The 17125-nt window shown below is 44.0% G+C and overlaps 1 long non-coding RNA gene across 1 annotated transcript; it reads left to right on the forward strand.

Annotated features, from left to right (window-relative positions):
* Window positions 1-245: 245 nt before the first annotated feature.
* Window positions 246-11852, forward strand: LOC144287939 (uncharacterized). Its single transcript, XR_013355821.1, has 3 exons — window positions 246-440; window positions 5789-5882; window positions 10835-11852. It is a non-coding gene; the product is annotated as an uncharacterized LOC144287939 (long non-coding RNA).
* The last annotated feature ends 5273 nt before the right edge of the window (window positions 11853-17125 follow it).

The raw sequence follows: 17125 nt of genomic DNA on the forward strand, positions 1-17125 counted from the left end.
CACACACTCATTCAGTGCTGATGCAGTAAGCAGGGTTCTCAGCACAACACATAGTAACTTACTTGAATACTCCCAGCAGCCTTAAAAAAATTGGTACTAGTGACATTCTTGTCCTTTTTTATGGAATACAGCAACTGAGGTACTCGCTCAATGTTCTCACCACACACACACAAGGTCCCAGGTCACAAGAGCAGTAATTGGCACAGGCGGGGTGTTGAACCTTTGTACTTTGGGCTGCAGAAGCTGCCTGCATTAGCACGATGCTCGGGGTAGACAGTGATCAACCTCAGGACCTGTGAGCACTTCAGTAGCAGCTCCATCCAAGGGTCAGATGAGACACAAAAGGAGACCAAAAAAAAAAAAAAATCTCTTTAGCTACTTGGCAGGAAAATCATATAAAAGGAAGGCTTCAGATTGTGTTGGCATCTCGTCTTTCCAGGGTAAGCATCCCCTTTCTCTTCTTTTACTGGCGCCCTCATTACCATGTTAAATTAAGAGCTGACATAGGATCTCCCCTTCTGCCACTTTGCCGCTCTGCCCCAAAGCTCTGCTCTCATTCAGGCAGGTTAAACCGTCTTCCTTAATTACCAAGTGGGAGCTCAGTCTTGCACGGGGAGAGCTCGGATGATAAATTAAAACAAGGGACCTTTGTTTGGTGCATGCAGTTGGGCATCGCTGTCACCTTAATTATGCAATGATGTCACCCAGAGCCGAGGGAAATTCTAAGGGCTTAATCACTGGGAGGCCTGGCAGGCCCGTGAGTAATGAGTAACGGGCATTGTCACATGGGTGCAACGCACCTCCTCTGCTGGGCAGAGCCAGCTGCAACCGGGATGCAGGGGCAGGCAGTCGGTGGGGCCCTCTTTCCATTAGGGAAGCCGTGGAGCGCGGAGCATGGCCTGGGATCAGGTAGGCTGGTGCTTGAATCCTGGCCCCGGCGTGACCTTGCTCTGTGCCCTTGGAGGAGTTTCCTCCGTTTGCTCTGGCCCGTGATTGTGAAGAACAAACGAGACCATGTATTTTAGTGGCCACGGTAGGTCCCAAACAAGTGCTCTGCATTCTTGCTCTGAGAGGAGGGAAGCCCCCTTTGCCACCAACAATAACTGCAGGCACCCCACCCCCAAACGAAGCAGAACCAGGCATGTCCCCAGAGTCCTGAGTCTGGGATCCTACTCTGATCTTGAACAAGTTAGCCCTCCCTTCTGAGCCCCAGTCCTCCCCTTTAGAGAAGGGGCCTAAGGATTGTGAGCCTTGACGGAGATGATGGACACCAGCGACCCCACACAGTGCCTTCATTTATTTCTAGATTGGGCTGCAAAACAAATGTTTGGGGAGCACAGCACACGGGGCCCCTGGTTTCTTCCCAACCACATGAAAGCTTTATTGTAACCAGCTTCCAGATAAAGGCCTTCAGACTGTCAGTAAGCCAGTGTGTCACAGAGAAGTGTTTTCCTCCTAATTTTGTTTCTTCTCGCCAGTTTGTGGGTGGCTGGGCGGGATAGTCACTGTGGCTTTGTGCCTCCCCTTCTGCCACTCGCTCACTCTCCCTACCTCGGGTGGCTCTCCAGGCGACCAGCGGGACACGGGACACTGCCCATGAGCCTAACCCCTGCTCCTTCCTCAGCTACTTCTCCCCCTGCTCCCCGGACATCACTTGTCCCACTGTGTCCCCGGCGCCACCACACACACCCCAGCCTGCAGCCCCCTCTGCGTCCCTCCTGCCCCCCCAAGCTTCTGATCTTTCCCAAGAACAAGTGGCCCTTCCTCCCTGTTTGGGGGACTAGCGAGGGATGTGCTCACTTGGGATGTGGCCAGGCTCCGGGCTTTCAGGGCTCCCATGGGCTGGGACATACACGCGTGTGCACAAAACCACACTCATACACACACATACACTCTAACATGCAAACACACATACACACGCGTACTCACACACTCATAGACATGGGCAGATACTCATGCACACACACACACATCCGTACACACACACCCTCTACTGTCCACAGAGGAGGGGATCTCAGGTATATGGTGTGCCACCCATAGACGACAGTCCCCAGCCTCTCATGGAAGCTTCCAGAGATGACTACAGATGGGTTTTGAACAGTGAGGGCAAGGGCCTGGCACAAGGGCAGCTGTGAGCCACGTCACAGTGATGACTTGGCAGCCTCGCCGGATCTGGAGCCAGCCTGAGTGGTGCGTGCTTCTGGGAACTATCTCCGCCACGAAGACAAGGCCACCCATGCAAACTGTTGCCTTCCTGCTTATCCACGTCTATTTATAGGTCAGTCCTGTGAAACAAATGTTCTCAACCATACATCTGCAAGCGTTCTGGCATGTTAGCTCATTCCTTTCTAGTCTCAGTATGCACCACCAGAAGCTTCCCTGCCTGGGTATTTTTAAGGGCGCCAAGGAGAAGCACCACCACCTGCAACAAAAACCGCACTCGGCAGCGGCAGGAGCCAGGCTGGGGGAAAAGTCGAGGCCGCTATGGGACACGAAGAAAGGGCACGGCTTCTGTCCCCTTGCAGGCCAGCTCAAGGCCCCCTCTGCGGGGCCAGCTCCCGGGGGCTGCAGTGATGGGATAAGACAGAGCACGCCGGGGGTGGGCCAGCGCTTCTTACTCAAGAGCCACACGCTTTATCATGTCAAATGATGGAAATATTTTGCTTTGCACCTAGCTTGGGGGCTTCCCATTCTGGCAGGGATTCTACGGATGCCAAAGCCAGCCGTCTGCTAGGAATGTGAGCGAACAGGCTGGGAATGGGGCCCTCGCGGTCCAGCAAGCTGCCACGTCTGGAACACCGGGAGTCACGTCTCACATTCTCTTTCTCTTGGGACTTTGCAGGGCTGCCGACTTCCCCGCTTGTGACTTCCATCCTGAGGGTGGATTTTACTAGAGCTCTGTCTCTGACATGGATTGGCCCAATCCTTTTAGAAAATAGTCCTGGATTGTCTGTGAACTCAGTTCTTCAGGTAAAAAGAGCAGGAGAAAACACGATGTTTCACCTCCCACCTCACCCCCTCGGTTAAATACACCCCACATCCCAGCTGTGCTCACCTAGCCAGCCCCGATCGGCCACCGGGCCTTTGCTCATGCTGTCCATCTGCCTCGAGGGGCCTTCCTCCCTCTTCTACCTCCCTTTAAAGTGCAAGACAACAACACCACTTCCAATGAAGCTTCCCTCAAGCATCCCAGAAAACATACATTATCCTCCTTCTACTGGTTTCCTGTGGCTGCTGTAACAAGTTACCGCAGACCGGATGGCTTGAACAAGAGAAACCGAATTCTCTCACCGCTCTGGAAGCCGGAACTCTGTAGTCAAGGTGTGGGCCGGGCAGTGCTCCCAGCAGAGACTCTGGGGCAGAATCTGCTTCCTGCTTCTTCCAGCTTAGCTGGTGGCTGTGGCCTTCATCGTACCAGCCTCTGCCTCCCTCTTCACAGGATCTTCTCTGTGTGTCTCAAATCCCTCTCAGCCTTTTTCTTATAGGACATTTGTCACTGGGTTTAGGGCCCACCTGGGGAATCGTGAGGCCTTCCCAATATCCTTAACTAGATTACATCGGCATAGACCTTTTATTCCAAATAAGGTAACATCTGTTGGTTTCAGGGACTTGGACACAGACAGATATTTCTGGCAGCCACTTTTCGCCCACTATCTCGGCCCAACCATAAACATGCTCAACCACCCCACGGCATACTACCTCCCAAAGAGATAATCATCACTGTGTTCTATCCCTTAGCACACGGAGTCATAAAGTACACTCTCCCCTCACTTGATAGTTAGGCCTTTGAACTCTACTGGCTTTACTTTTTGGATTATAGGATCATCATGTGCTTGTTACAGTGGACTAGTAAGAAAAATAAAGCTGAGAGTCTCTCTGGCCCATCCAAACCCTCCCTCACGGTGATGCCTCTGCTCCCTCAAGGTGACCAGGACTAGTGGTTTGGTTTGTGTTCCCCAACCCCCTCAACGTTCTCAACGCTTATGCAAACAAGCAAAATAATTTATATTTAGACACATTCACCCATTCACATATATAAGGCATTTTGTCCTTCCTTTTTTTAAAGATTTTATTTATTCGAGAGAGAAAAAGAGTGAGAGGAGGGGCAGAGAGAAAAGGAGAAGCCAACTCCCCACTGAGCAAGGAACCCGATGCCAGGCTGGATCCCAGGACCCTGGGATGGTGACCCACCCAAAGGCACAATCTTAACCAACTTAGCCACCCTGTGCCCCTTGTTTTCCCTTAAAAAAAATATTAGTAAAACCTCTTTTGCTACTTCAGAATGTGTGGAGGACTTGCCCGTCAGTGAGATCCGCCTGAGCCTTTTAAACCACTCCCCTGCAGGGAAGCCACACTAGAATCCATGGAACCCTGTGGCTACACAGACCTTATTTAACTGTATTTATCCCCAAACTCAGAGTCATAGACATTCTCTTATGAATGTGGCTGGGGTACTTCTGATGATGCTGATGAAGATTTTCCTACATTTAGGTCTTTGGTAACATGTCAGGGGGATGATTTCTTCCCCCAACCCTCTGATAATGCCTGGACACTTCAGTGTTTGTCACAACCGTGGGGAGGGCCGTGCAGGCATCTGGTGGATGGAGGGCACAGATGCTGCTGAGCACCCTACAGAGCCCAGGAAGGCCCCCCAAGGAGAGCATTAGCCAACCCCAAATGTCGAGAGTGCCAAAGGGGGAAAACTGGTGAAAATGCAATGTTATAAATAGAATAAAATGGAGATCTATTTGTTTTCATTTGTATGGGTTGTTCATTTTGTCCATATCTGTTATTTGTCCATCCTTCCTGTCTCACTGGAATAAATTGCTATGTAATCTCATGCTTAATTTACAAATATCTTTCTTTCTGACCTCCCTCTTCATTCGTCTGATCTTTCCACTGATTCTTTGTCCTACTCTTATCAATGTTATAGTTATTTTTCACTAAAATAGGCAGATACCTACTAGATATCACCTCCTTATTCTTATAGCTGTACTCTATCAAGCTAAATCTGCTTTGCAAAATAAATACAAGTGCAATTACCAGACCAAAAAGCTTTACACAAACACAGTGTGCTGTCATAACAAAGCTGCTGGTCGGAAGCAAACAGGGTACTCAGGGCACGGGGGTGCTCTCGAGGTAGGTGTGCCAAGAACTTTGTCATATGGAGACCTAAGGCTTCCTTGTTGTTCCTACGGATGTTAACTTGTGTTGCCACTGAGCCACACTGGTGTTTGGCACTCAACATGAGCACACCATCAGGGTTTTAAATCTACGTCTGTTCTTATTCACACAGGATTATTAAATCAGGGCTCCTTAACCACCAGTACAACCATAAAGGCATGTAATTAACTGTAAATGCAAGCATGACACAGATTTTGTGACGATCCTTAGTTGTGGGTGGCCATCAGATGACCCAGGATAGGATTATGTTTACTTTTTTGCCATTATTATTTTAAATTATAAAATTACATTTTCACTTTGCAGAGAGAATTGTCCGATCCCAACCGATAGCCACAGACACCAACTGGAACAATTCTCCATGTGTCTTTCTCGTGTCGTTGAGGTCTTTCTTCCAGAGCCACCTCTTCTCAGGGGGCTGAGAGCTCACTTAGCATGTCCCTGCCCTAATTTCAATGCCATGTGATTCTGATTCTGCAAATTTTATAGTAGGTTTTCACATCTGACTAGGCAAATTCTCTCTGTCACCCTTGAGTATTGTCCTTTTTTCAGATTTTTATTAGAAATTTTTATGCATTTGTACTTTCAATTTCCTAATGTTCTCCAGAAAGCGAGGAAGGGCTTCATGAGAGTGCCTTCGTGTAGCCACTGATTTCATGACAGCTGACACTTCAGATGTTAAGACCTTCCTCCAGAACATGGTATGTTTCTACCTTAAGTCCTTCAATAAGGTTTGATAGTGTTCTTTGTTCTGATTAAATTCATTCCTTTTTTTTTAATGATTTTTCTATTTTATTTTATTTTTGGGGTTTTTTTGTTTGTTTGGTTTGGTTTGGTTTTTTTTTTTGTATCTATTTTAAATGGAATTTCCCCCACTCCCTTATTGCTATATCCAAGAAAAGGGCTATTGATTTTTATACAGATAGAAATATATAAGTATTTATAATAATACAAAATATAATATATATATTAAAATATAATAAATATAAAACTTATATAAATATAATAAATATAAAACTTATATGATATATATTTATGTATATTGTATATGTTTTATATATACACACCTACATATACTTTTATCAAAATCTCTTATGAATTCTAAATTTATAATATAATATTTAATATTTAATAATTTATTAAATATTAAATATTTAAAATAATATATAAAATATATAAATAATAATATTTAAAATATTAAATAATAATATTTAATTATTTAATAATTTATAATATAATATTTATAATAAATATAAAACTTATATGATATATATTTATGTATATTGTATATGTTTTATATATACACACCTACATATACTTTTATCAAAATCTCTTATGAATTCTAAATTTTTTAAATAATCCTTCAAGTTAAAAAAAATAATCCTTCAAGTTTTCTAGGAATATATTTTTTTCTGAAAACAAATGTTATTCTGATGATTTTTAATTCTAATGTATATTCTGTCAATTTCATTTTCTAGAAGCTTCAGTGTCAAATAGTAGTGGACACAGTACCATTCTCCCTTCTCTTTGATTTAATAGATTTTTGCTTTAACAGAAACAGCTTTAGCATTTTATCACTCATGAACATTTGCTCACAGTGTTCAGCATATTTACTCAGTTAACTTCTAATTAAGCTGCAGTAGAATCTTTTAAAGACTTATTTATTTGGGAGAGAGAGGGAGAGCGCATACATACACACGCACAAGTGGGGAGCGGCAGAGGGAGAGAGTGTCAGGCAGACTCCCCACTGAGTGTGGACCCCACCCAGGGGCTGGACCCCAGGACCCCAGGGACCTGAGCTGAAACCAAGAGTTGGACGCCCAACTGACTAAGCCACCCAGGCACCCCTAAGTGGAGTTTGAATTTTTATCTATTGTCCAAATTTTATAATATACCCCTTTAGAATCTATTGATATTTTTTCATCTTTCTCCTATGACTGAATTAAGAATTATGTTTTTAGCCTTCCTTCTTTTTTTAAAGATTTTATTTATTTATTCATGAGAGAGAGAGAGAGAGAGGCAGAGAGACAGGCAGATGGAGAAGCAGGCTCCATGCAGGGAGCCCAATGTGGGACTCGATCCCGGGTCTCCAGGATCACGCCCCGGGCCGAAGGCAGGTGCCCAACTGCTGAGCCACCCAGGTGTCCCTGTTTCTAGCCTTCCTGATGGTGAACCATTCCTTCAGTTACAAACCTTCCTGGGTTATGCTATAACAAGCATTCTTTCAATATACTGCAGGATTTTACTTGCTACTTATATAAAGTACCTATTCATTTGTTTATTGTTCTATAATCTTTGATATTAAAAATATACTAGATTTGAAATGAATTAGGATGTTTCCATAATTTTCTATATACCAGAAAATTTTGATAACATAGGAAGTATTTTTTGAATATAAAAGGGCTGTTAGCTGTGAATATCAACAGACCTGGGTAAATTTTTGGTATGTTTATTTTTCTACCATCATTGGGGTAATTATATTTCATTTTAAAAATCACCAATTTCCAGTATGTTTTAAACATATTACTGTAGAGTTGCATAAAGTACCCACTTGAAGCATTTTTCTTTTTTGTATCTATTCTTACTCTTCATACTCCACTTTTAATGTTGTATCTTTTGTTTCCTGTCAATTTTCCAAACCATCCTATGGTTTTGTCTGTTTCATCTTTTAAAAGTTTATTTACTTGAATATAATAAAAATGATGTGTTATAAATTTTCCTCCCTGCACAGGTTTGGCTGCATCCCCTAAATTTTCATTTTAACATTTCTGTATAATTTGTAATTCCGATCTATATTTACTCTTTCATTTGAGAAGTTTTTTTAGATAAATGTTTCTAAAATTTCAACATATCAAGCTTTTGGGTGTCATTTTTTCATTAATGCTTTTCTAGGTTTGAGGATTTGAAGGTAAAGGATTATGGCCAAAGGATTTCAAAGGATTATTTGAAATGTGTTAGGGTTTTATTCTAACCAAAGACAAAATTTAGTTTTGTTCTTATTCTATGAATTACAAAAGAAGATGATACATTCTCTGTGTGTAAACATAATAGCATTTTGCAGTTATTCTACTGGATTATTATTGATTTTTCCTGGTCTCTAGATTTTCCTAATTTCTCATTTTTGATAAAACTATTTAACATTTAAATCAGTTTCCAGGGATCCCTGGGTGGCTCAGCAGTTTAGAGACTGCCTTTGGCCCAGGGCGTGATCCTGGAGTCCCAGGATCAAGTCCCACGTCGGGCTCCCTGCGTGGAGCCTGCTTCTCCCTCTGCCTATGTCTCTGCCTCTCTCTGTGTCTCTTGTGAATAAACAAATAAAATCTTTAAAAATAAATAAATAAATAAATAAATAAATAAATAAATAAATAAATCAGTTTCCAGTGACATCCTCATCCTTTCTGTTACACATCTAACGCACATCTAGATTCATCACACACCAAAGTTTCTGGGACATGTTATCTTTTGTGCATGTGAACATTTGCTCTGCTTTTATTTGCATGTTACAGAGTAAATTTCTTGAGTACTTCTGAAGAGTTACAAATCTAAAAATGTCAAGTTTGTTTCTCCTTATAAAGAATGTTATCCTGGAAGAATAGGAGATTTTTTTAATCATATATTTTTCTATAAATAGTTTGAAGATATGCTTCTATTTTAACCTCTGGTGTTGCAGATGAGAAGTCAGATACAAATCTGATTCACTAGACTTTGAAGGCAAACTTTTGTATTTGTCTAGAAGTTTATAGCTTTTATACTGGGCTTGTGTTTCAGAACTTTCACCAGGAAATATCTAGACCTGAGCTGTCCAAAGGAGAGTCACTAATATATGACTATTTAAGTGAAAGTGTTAGTTAAATAAAAATAAGTAAGATTTGAAAGTCAGTTCCTTGGCCATACCATCTACATTTCACATGCTCCAGAGCTCTGTGGGGCTAGCAGCCACCATGTTGCATAGCACAGAGCACTTCCATCATTGCAGGAAGCTCTATTGACCAGTGCTGGTCTGGTCTGTATTACTATTATTATTATTAATAGTATTACTAACATTGCATGACATTTACCGAACCCTTTCAACTTCAAAATCGAAGCTTGCTTCAATTCAAAATGCTTCCTTCTATTTATTTATAACTTTTCCATCTATTCTTTTTCCTATTGAAATTCCTTAACACTGCATATAATGTCTTAATCTCATAATTTCATTCATTCTCCTTTCTCCCTGCATGTTTCCTTAATGAGATCTTTAACTTAGTGATTAGCAATGACTATTCCCTTTATCAATTCTTCCATTAAATGTCTTATTTTGCAAAATGTATATTTTTGCTAAAAATTTCTTTTTGGGGGTTCTGTGAATGTGTCTACTTGAATCCTTTTTTTTTTCTTTTAAGTTACACTTGTGTTCATTTCTTCCACTCTGGAGCCATAGTGTTTCAGCTGCTCAATCAGGTTAGTCTTTCCCTCTTGATTTCCTTTCTGAATCTATCATACTTTTGTGCTTTTCCTTGCTTCCTGTGGCTGTGACTCGCTCAGCAGTGCCATCAAGCTCTTGGGGGACATGGGCAAACTTTGTTCTGGCACCTGCTGCAATGGCCTATCAGGCCATTCTGGAACCTGCAGCCATTTATTCTAACTCTGCAGGGCCCCCAGTTGGCACCCAGACATCACACAACTGAAGACCCATCCCAGATCCCCTCCAGCGCCCCAGGTTTCCATTGCCAATTGGGCCTCCCTAGTATTTAGGAAGACTGGCAATGAAAACAAAGCTTCCAAATGCCATTATCTGGAATCCAGGGTCTTGGAGATTCCTATGTTACCTTATCTATCCACCACTGAAGGAGAGTCCAAGAACAGTTCTGGGAGAATTCTGGTAGAAGTTAACTTTGATCGTTGGCCCGAACACCCAAAGGGATTTTTTCCCCCCAAAACCATTAGCTAGACCAAGAAAGGTATTTCTCACAAGAGAGTAAAAATTGGTATAAGCTTCATGGAAGACAATTTGGCAAGAAGATTCAAAATTCATGAAATACAGATTCCCTTTAACCAAGCCACGGTATATTTAGGTGTTTATTCTGAGGGAGTTATTAAGGATATGTGCAAAGATTTAGCTATAAAAATGTAGTTTAATATTGTCTAAGATGGTAAAACATAAAAAGCTGATAGATATAGATAGGTAGGCACATGAATAGATAGATAGATAAGGAAATAACCCGAATGATCAATAATAATTTGTAGCAAGTTAGCTTCAAAAAACTGTAATGTAGGTCCTGATATAAAACCATACAGTCATTGAAAATGATATTGTAGAAGATCATTTGTATGTGTAGTGTGATTCTATTTTATGTTACATTTAAATCTATAAATCTCTCTATATGTTTATATCTCTATCTGCATAAAATATGGAAGGATAAATATACCAAGGTGTTTAAAAGTGGTAGAGTGACAAGCAATGGTTGATCATTTCAAACTTTATTTTCTTAAACATTGAACATATTTTGCTTATGTGATTTTTTTTAATTAGCAAAATCATTTTAAAACTCCAGTTGAACTTTTCAGTATCATGTTCAAGGTTTCCAGCAAACTACATGGTCACATGATCCCAGCTCCCAAAACCAGGCTACATGGTTACCTGATCCTAACTCCTCACTCTTGGCCTTTCTAGATCCAGTCACAGCCCAGCTGATCCTGCCTCCCTCACATCTTCCATCATCCCACTCCATTCAATGAGGAGGAGGAGCTAGCTATGAGACTCATTGGTGATGACTCACCTGCCAGTCTGGGCTCCTTCAATATCCCCTCATTAACAGTGACATGAGTCTATGTCGAGGATGGAAAGACAGAAGTTTACAACCTGCTCAACCCTGTTCCAGGCACCAGAAGGCAAAGCAAGAGCCTATCATTATCTCCTCAGCTCAGGTTCTTTGAGAAAATTGCCAGTGCTGAACAATAGGAGGGAGGAGAGAGGTCTGAGGCCCTGTTGGTGACTTTCCTCATGCTGCCATCTTATTATACCCAAATTTTACTTTGGGTGAAATAAATGAGAATAAAAATGGACAAATGCTTGCTGAGCAGAAAACTAAAGCAAGGTGACATTTACATGTTTGGCAAGTTCTTCTTAACTCGTGACAGTCCTGGAAGTTGCTTCTCAGCACATGTTGTGACACTACATAATGGAGCCTTCCCCATGGAGACGGGAGCTCCCTCCTTCTGGGCTGTGTGGCCTTTCCAACATTGGATCTAGTGATCAATGTATCTCCTCTCAGGATTGGGGGTCCCATGACTGTTCTCACTCATCCTCTCCCTCTAGAATCCATCCAGGAGAGCAGAAGCCCCTCAAGGGCAGGAATCCTCTCTCCCCCTGTAGCCAGAGACCAGCAGAACTAAAGAGGTGGGTAAGAGGCTAAGGCACAGATCTGGGGAGGGGCTCCTGACCTGGGGCCCTTCAGCCAGGTGACCTCACTAGAGGATGGCAGGAGGAGACATATTTGAGTCTTTAGTGGAGAGTGTGGTGGTGGTGGTAGGAGGGAGACATAGTGGCAATCCCCCCATAGAGAGAGGGCCTGGGACTGGTTCTCTTCAATGGAAGTGGCATTCTGGGGGGCTCCCAAGGGTCCTATGTCTTTTAAAATAAAATCTTCATCATTTGCTGCCTTTAAGTCCATTGTGCTCCTCAAATTGTAATGCGGACACAAATCACCTGAGGATTTTGTTAAAATGCAGATCCTCACAAGTCTGGGGGCAGGGACCTAGGGTGCTGCTGCTGGCCCATGGCTCACACTCTTGAGTAGTGAGCCATTCAAGAGCACATGTCACACAAAAGCCTGTTCTTGCTACAACAGGGCAGCCTTTATCAGACATGCAGTCAGATTCCCCACCTGCGGAGGGGGGGGTGGGGGGTGGGCCAAGGTCAAGAAGATGCTAGGTGTGCAGAGCTGAAAGAACCGGCTTCTTTCCCAACAATTCCAGCCAACACATTGCCTCTTTCAAGTTCACCAGGTTGCCACAAAAGATACTCTTTATATTCTCCACATCTAAGAGGTTCATTCTCAGCTTTGAAGGGGCTAAAGGGGCTAGAGACAGTGGGAGAAAGCAGCCTTTTCAGGGCATTTCTAACAAGCTGAGCCTGATCCAAACCTTGTTCAATGAGCACTTACTTTATACAAATAAACTCACAGGCGCCCACTCATCTCTAATTAAACCAGAAAGAAAGCATTTGTTCTAATTGGACTGCATAGCTCAAGAATTAATTGTGAGATTGTTTAGAATTGCAATCTTGTGACCCATTCACTAGAAGGGGGGAAGAAACCTACTTTAGGAATCCTACTCTATGTAATTTTTTCTGGGCTGTTTGTCTTTTTAATCCCTGGAAACCTTCGTGCAGCTTGAACCGATGATTTACAAACAAAAGCCAAAACTTCTGAGGGGCAGCTTAACCGCACAGTGTTACAAAAGTGTTGGCAAAGGTGAAGATAACTCAATTCAGTGTATGTTCTAATATGCCTCTGAGAAAGTGCCCTGATAATTAAGGGTTTGCACAATTTCTATGGGGGGAATCATGAGTCACATTAGTTATCAATATCAAAAGAATCACTTTTGTATTCAGCGGTCTGGTCTGCCTAGAAACAACAGACACTCTCCAAATGCTAGTCTACAGCCACAGTCAGCCAAAGGTGTGAGAGGTTTCTACAGCCTCATCGGGTGCCCTGGGGTGGCACTGGTTACCCTCGAGTTTTCAAGGCGTTGCTGGAGGGGGCTTGGCACCGTGCGCTGCTGAGCTAGCCTCCTCAGCTCGGGCCCTCTCTTCTGCAGCTTGCTGATGCAGCTTGCTGACAAATGCCAGTTGTTTGCCTGCAGCCACTTCAGCTCACCTAGTTGCAGAAAGATCAAGCTGGCCCCTTGCCCTTCAAAAGTCAAAATAAAAGAGAAAAGACACAGCTATGTCATCCTTGACTGCATACCCTGAACCCCTCCGGATCAGGGGCAGATATCGTTAGAGAACAGGGCAGGCAGGGACCGAGGACCTCTTTGGCACCTGGTGCCCCAGTCCACGGCCGCAGCCCTGCTCAGCTGCCTGTGCTTTGGTTACGGATACTCTGCCAGGGGCAAAAGGGAACCCAGTCGGCTGCCAAGGACTAGCTTGAGCTTGTGAAGCTGACACTCGGGAAAGTCTTGCATTGACTTGTATATGGCAAGGGAACATTTCAAGTTGAATGTCAGTAATGGAGACAAGGGGCAAGGGGGATGCTTGTGGTGGCCTCCCCATGAAATGCCATATTTCATGTGAAGGATGCATGGGAGGGCGCGTTGGGGAGTGGGTCAGACTTGTGCTGGGAGGTCTCCACCTCGCAGCCTTAACCCCCTCCAAATGGGTAAGTTTGCACAGTGGTTCGCTCTTGAACACAAAACCTGGCTGTTCTTGAGTAAGTTTCAGGGATGGAAAATGTGGATGACTCTGCCAGAATTGTGTAGCGCGAAGCAACTCAAAGCAGCCCTTAACAATCAAGGATGGAAACACAGATCTGAACTGACACCAGAACCATTTTGCTTTGGGGACAGATTTTCATAAAGATCCAGAGAGATGTACTTTTAATAAAGATTGCGCCCAGCAGAGACACTGTATGGACTCCAAGCAACAGGGCCCACCCAGCCAGCATCACACCAGGGCGTGGAGAAGGCATAAGGCTTCCCACCAGGGGGAGCAAACCTAGCAACCAGGAAACTGGGTGGACTGTTGGGAACTTTTCACTAGATCATGAGGTCATTAAGGGCTGGCTTAGGGCTCTGAGCTCCCACCTTCTGATGTGAGATCTCATCCCAGGCTCAGCAGATCTTCGCGGGATGAACAGAAAGACAATGTAAGACCAGATGTGACTGAGATGAGGCCCAGATCACCGCTGCTCCTGCAGTTCCAAAGGGGACAGACCAGTAAGAGACCCAGTGTGTGTGTGGGGGGGCACAGGGTGATCCTGAATATCCCGTCGTTTCTCAATCTCTTCGTTTCTACTCCTGGCCTCTTCCCACTCTACTGAATTTCCTGAGACCACAGCCTGTATCAGGCTCTATTCACTGTGGAGAAAGTTCCATTTATGACTCCTAATCGCACTGCCTCTAATGCATAAGAATCTTAGCATCAAGTGATTAATGGATGGAAGAACAAAAAGACAAGAAAAGCAAAATGAAATACTAACTCATGGTTTACTTTGTTGCACAACTTTTATGAGCCAAAAGTTTTTAATCATATATTTTACACACTTACAATGATATACCTACATAAGAGTATTTTAAATATTTTTAAATCCAGTGGTTTTAAATAAAATTTACTTAAAGAACATTGTTGTATTAGAATAGTTTAAACAATGCAATGATTTAAAAAATAAGCTCCAAAATCTCAATGGCTTTACCCCCAAAGTTTCTTTCTTGCTCTGCTCTATGCTCAAGACATGGCAAGGAGGGAGTTTTAACTCTGCAGGAATCAAGGGCTAGCACTTAAAACATCTCCAGACCCGATGGGAAGGAAATATCCGAGGATATTTCTCCAACACTTTAGCCCAGATGTGACACCAACCACTTCCATCCACAGCCTGTTTTTCAGAACTAGTCACAAGCATTTAGTGGGGAAGTCATCAACCTCTAAGAGTAAAGCCCGAATTACTCGCTAAAAGGCCTGTTTGATCTTCTAGGTCCCCAGCATGCCTTTCTTAGCTGGGTGACATCAAAGTGCCCAGCACTTCACTGTAGAGACTAGACCAGGGGCCACGCCTATAGGACAAGGACAGAGTAACTGCCTGGCCCACCTGGCCATTCATGGGCTTCTCACTTTGTCTTCATATGTTGCCATATGGATATAGGGATATATGATTCCACAAGGGATATATGATGCTGAAAATACTCCAAGTCGATTGACTATTTAAAATGTAAGGGTTTTTTTGGAACACCTGGGTGGCTCAGTGATTGAGTGTCTGCCTTTGCTCAGGTCATGATCTCCGGGTCCTGGGATTGAGTCCCACATTGGGCTCCCTGCAGGGAGCCTGCTTCTTCCTCTGCCTGCGTCTCTGCCTCTCTCTGTGTCTCTCATGAATAAATAAATAAAATCTTCAAAAATAAAAATAAATAAATAAATAAATAAACAAAACGTAAGGTTTTTATTTTAAGGCTCATTTAGTGTTTCCTTCTATTCTCAAATACTGGGAACCTTAAAAATTGGAAATTCAAAGGCTGAAACATCCCTGAGCCCCTCAGAGGCCTTACCAGCAAAAGACAATCCAGGGAGTTTGTTGACAGAATTAGTTGAAAATACATATGGGTGTGAGCCCCCTGGAGACCCAAGATCCCTCCATGGTCATGAGCAGACTCTACTCCACCCCCCAGGGTGACAACCACATGGAGAAGGGTCCTGTGGCAGCAACCTCCAAATTCAGCTTTTCAACCCAGCCTGTTCATACACAGCACACAGTATCTCTGAGGGAGGGCCCTCTGACCGCCAGAACCTCTAAGTGTAACTGAGAGAAGTTGGTTAGATTTTGCAGGTTGGGAGGATACAGGATTAAGCCAGGGTGGGGGGTCTCTAGTGTTTTTCAGTCCTGGAAGCGGGGGTCCCTGCAGAGAGGGGTTCCTGGCCTGCAGCCCACTAAGCCCCGTCACCTGAACAAATAGCTCCCTGTCACACCAATGTCACCGGAGAGAACAGCTGAGGTTGGGCAGAGGAGCATCTGCTAATGAGTGGCCTCCACGGTGTCAGCCCTCCCGCTGGGGGCCCATCCTGCGCACTGCGCTTCTTTTCCTAAAGTGAACAAAAGGAAAGCCAGGCTAATGGACTGCACAAGTCAGCACAGTTGGCTCTACGAGCTTGAAGACACCTCACCAATCACCAACTCCAAATACTAGCCCAACTGGCCTCCCGGAGACAGATGCAAACCGGAGGCCAAGTCCCTTGGGTCCACCGTCACTGCTCCCCGTGCTGGGGGGGAGGTGGAGATTGCCACCCTCCCAAGGCTCCTAGCCCATGGGTAAGCGAGGAAGAGGAAGGCTCGGCCTCAGGGCGGGGTGGTGGAGGCTTGCTGGGAAGCAGTGTTTGTTCTGCGAGCCTCAGGCCCAGGGCTACCTGGGAACCTGGGGACGTGCCGCAGCCCAGGCTGCAGGTGTGCAGCCTCCGTGTAGACGCTGAACCTGGGCCAACTTCAGCAAAGGCTAAGGTGAAACTGGGTTGTGCAGATGATTGCTTTCTCTTGCCAGTGGCAACCTGCGTTTGAAACTGAGTTTTGCATTAAAATTGGGCCAATGGGACTGAGTGCCTTGTGCAAGGAAGAGTACAGGGCCAGATTTAGGTCATTTACTTTTTGAGCGAAGAAAACATTTATTTGGACTTTCATGAAGTTTTTTTCCTACTCTTTAAGGTGTGCCCCAGAGAAATATTTAATAGGGCTGTAGGCACGCTATGTAACAGAGAGGCTTCGCAGAAACAGGCTTGTGAAACTGTGTAATCTTCACAGATGAAACTGGCACCTGTTGTCTCCGGCAAATTTGCAAAAATTCAAGAAAGCCTTAGACGATGAAATTGGCATGGATGGTGGAAGTGGCCCTTCATGGTGACATACCTGGTCATCCCCTGGATAGTCATTGTGCTTTCTAATTTTTCCCTTCTTTTCAGCTTAACAAATGGTCACACACCTAGGAAATTCTTCAAGGAATATTCAGGCTGTAATCCTATATTCAGAAACGTGCCAGAAAGCCCTGCTTTCAGAGACTTAGGGATTGTTTATTGAAAATGATGTCCATTTAAAGAATGCATGTGTTTGGGCCTCTCTGGCTCACATCACACCTAGAAGGACTCATCTGAAATGCATAAAGGAAAGAAAGCAATTCCAGATTGGAATTTATCCAACCAGATGATCAGGTCAGTACAGAATCAGGCTCTCCTATAAACCCCACAACCTCCCTGGAAACACCTTCCGGA

The sequence above is a fragment of the Canis aureus genome, chromosome 1 (assembly GCF_053574225.1).
Source record: "Canis aureus isolate CA01 chromosome 1, VMU_Caureus_v.1.0, whole genome shotgun sequence".
NCBI lineage: Eukaryota > Metazoa > Chordata > Mammalia > Carnivora > Canidae > Canis > Canis aureus.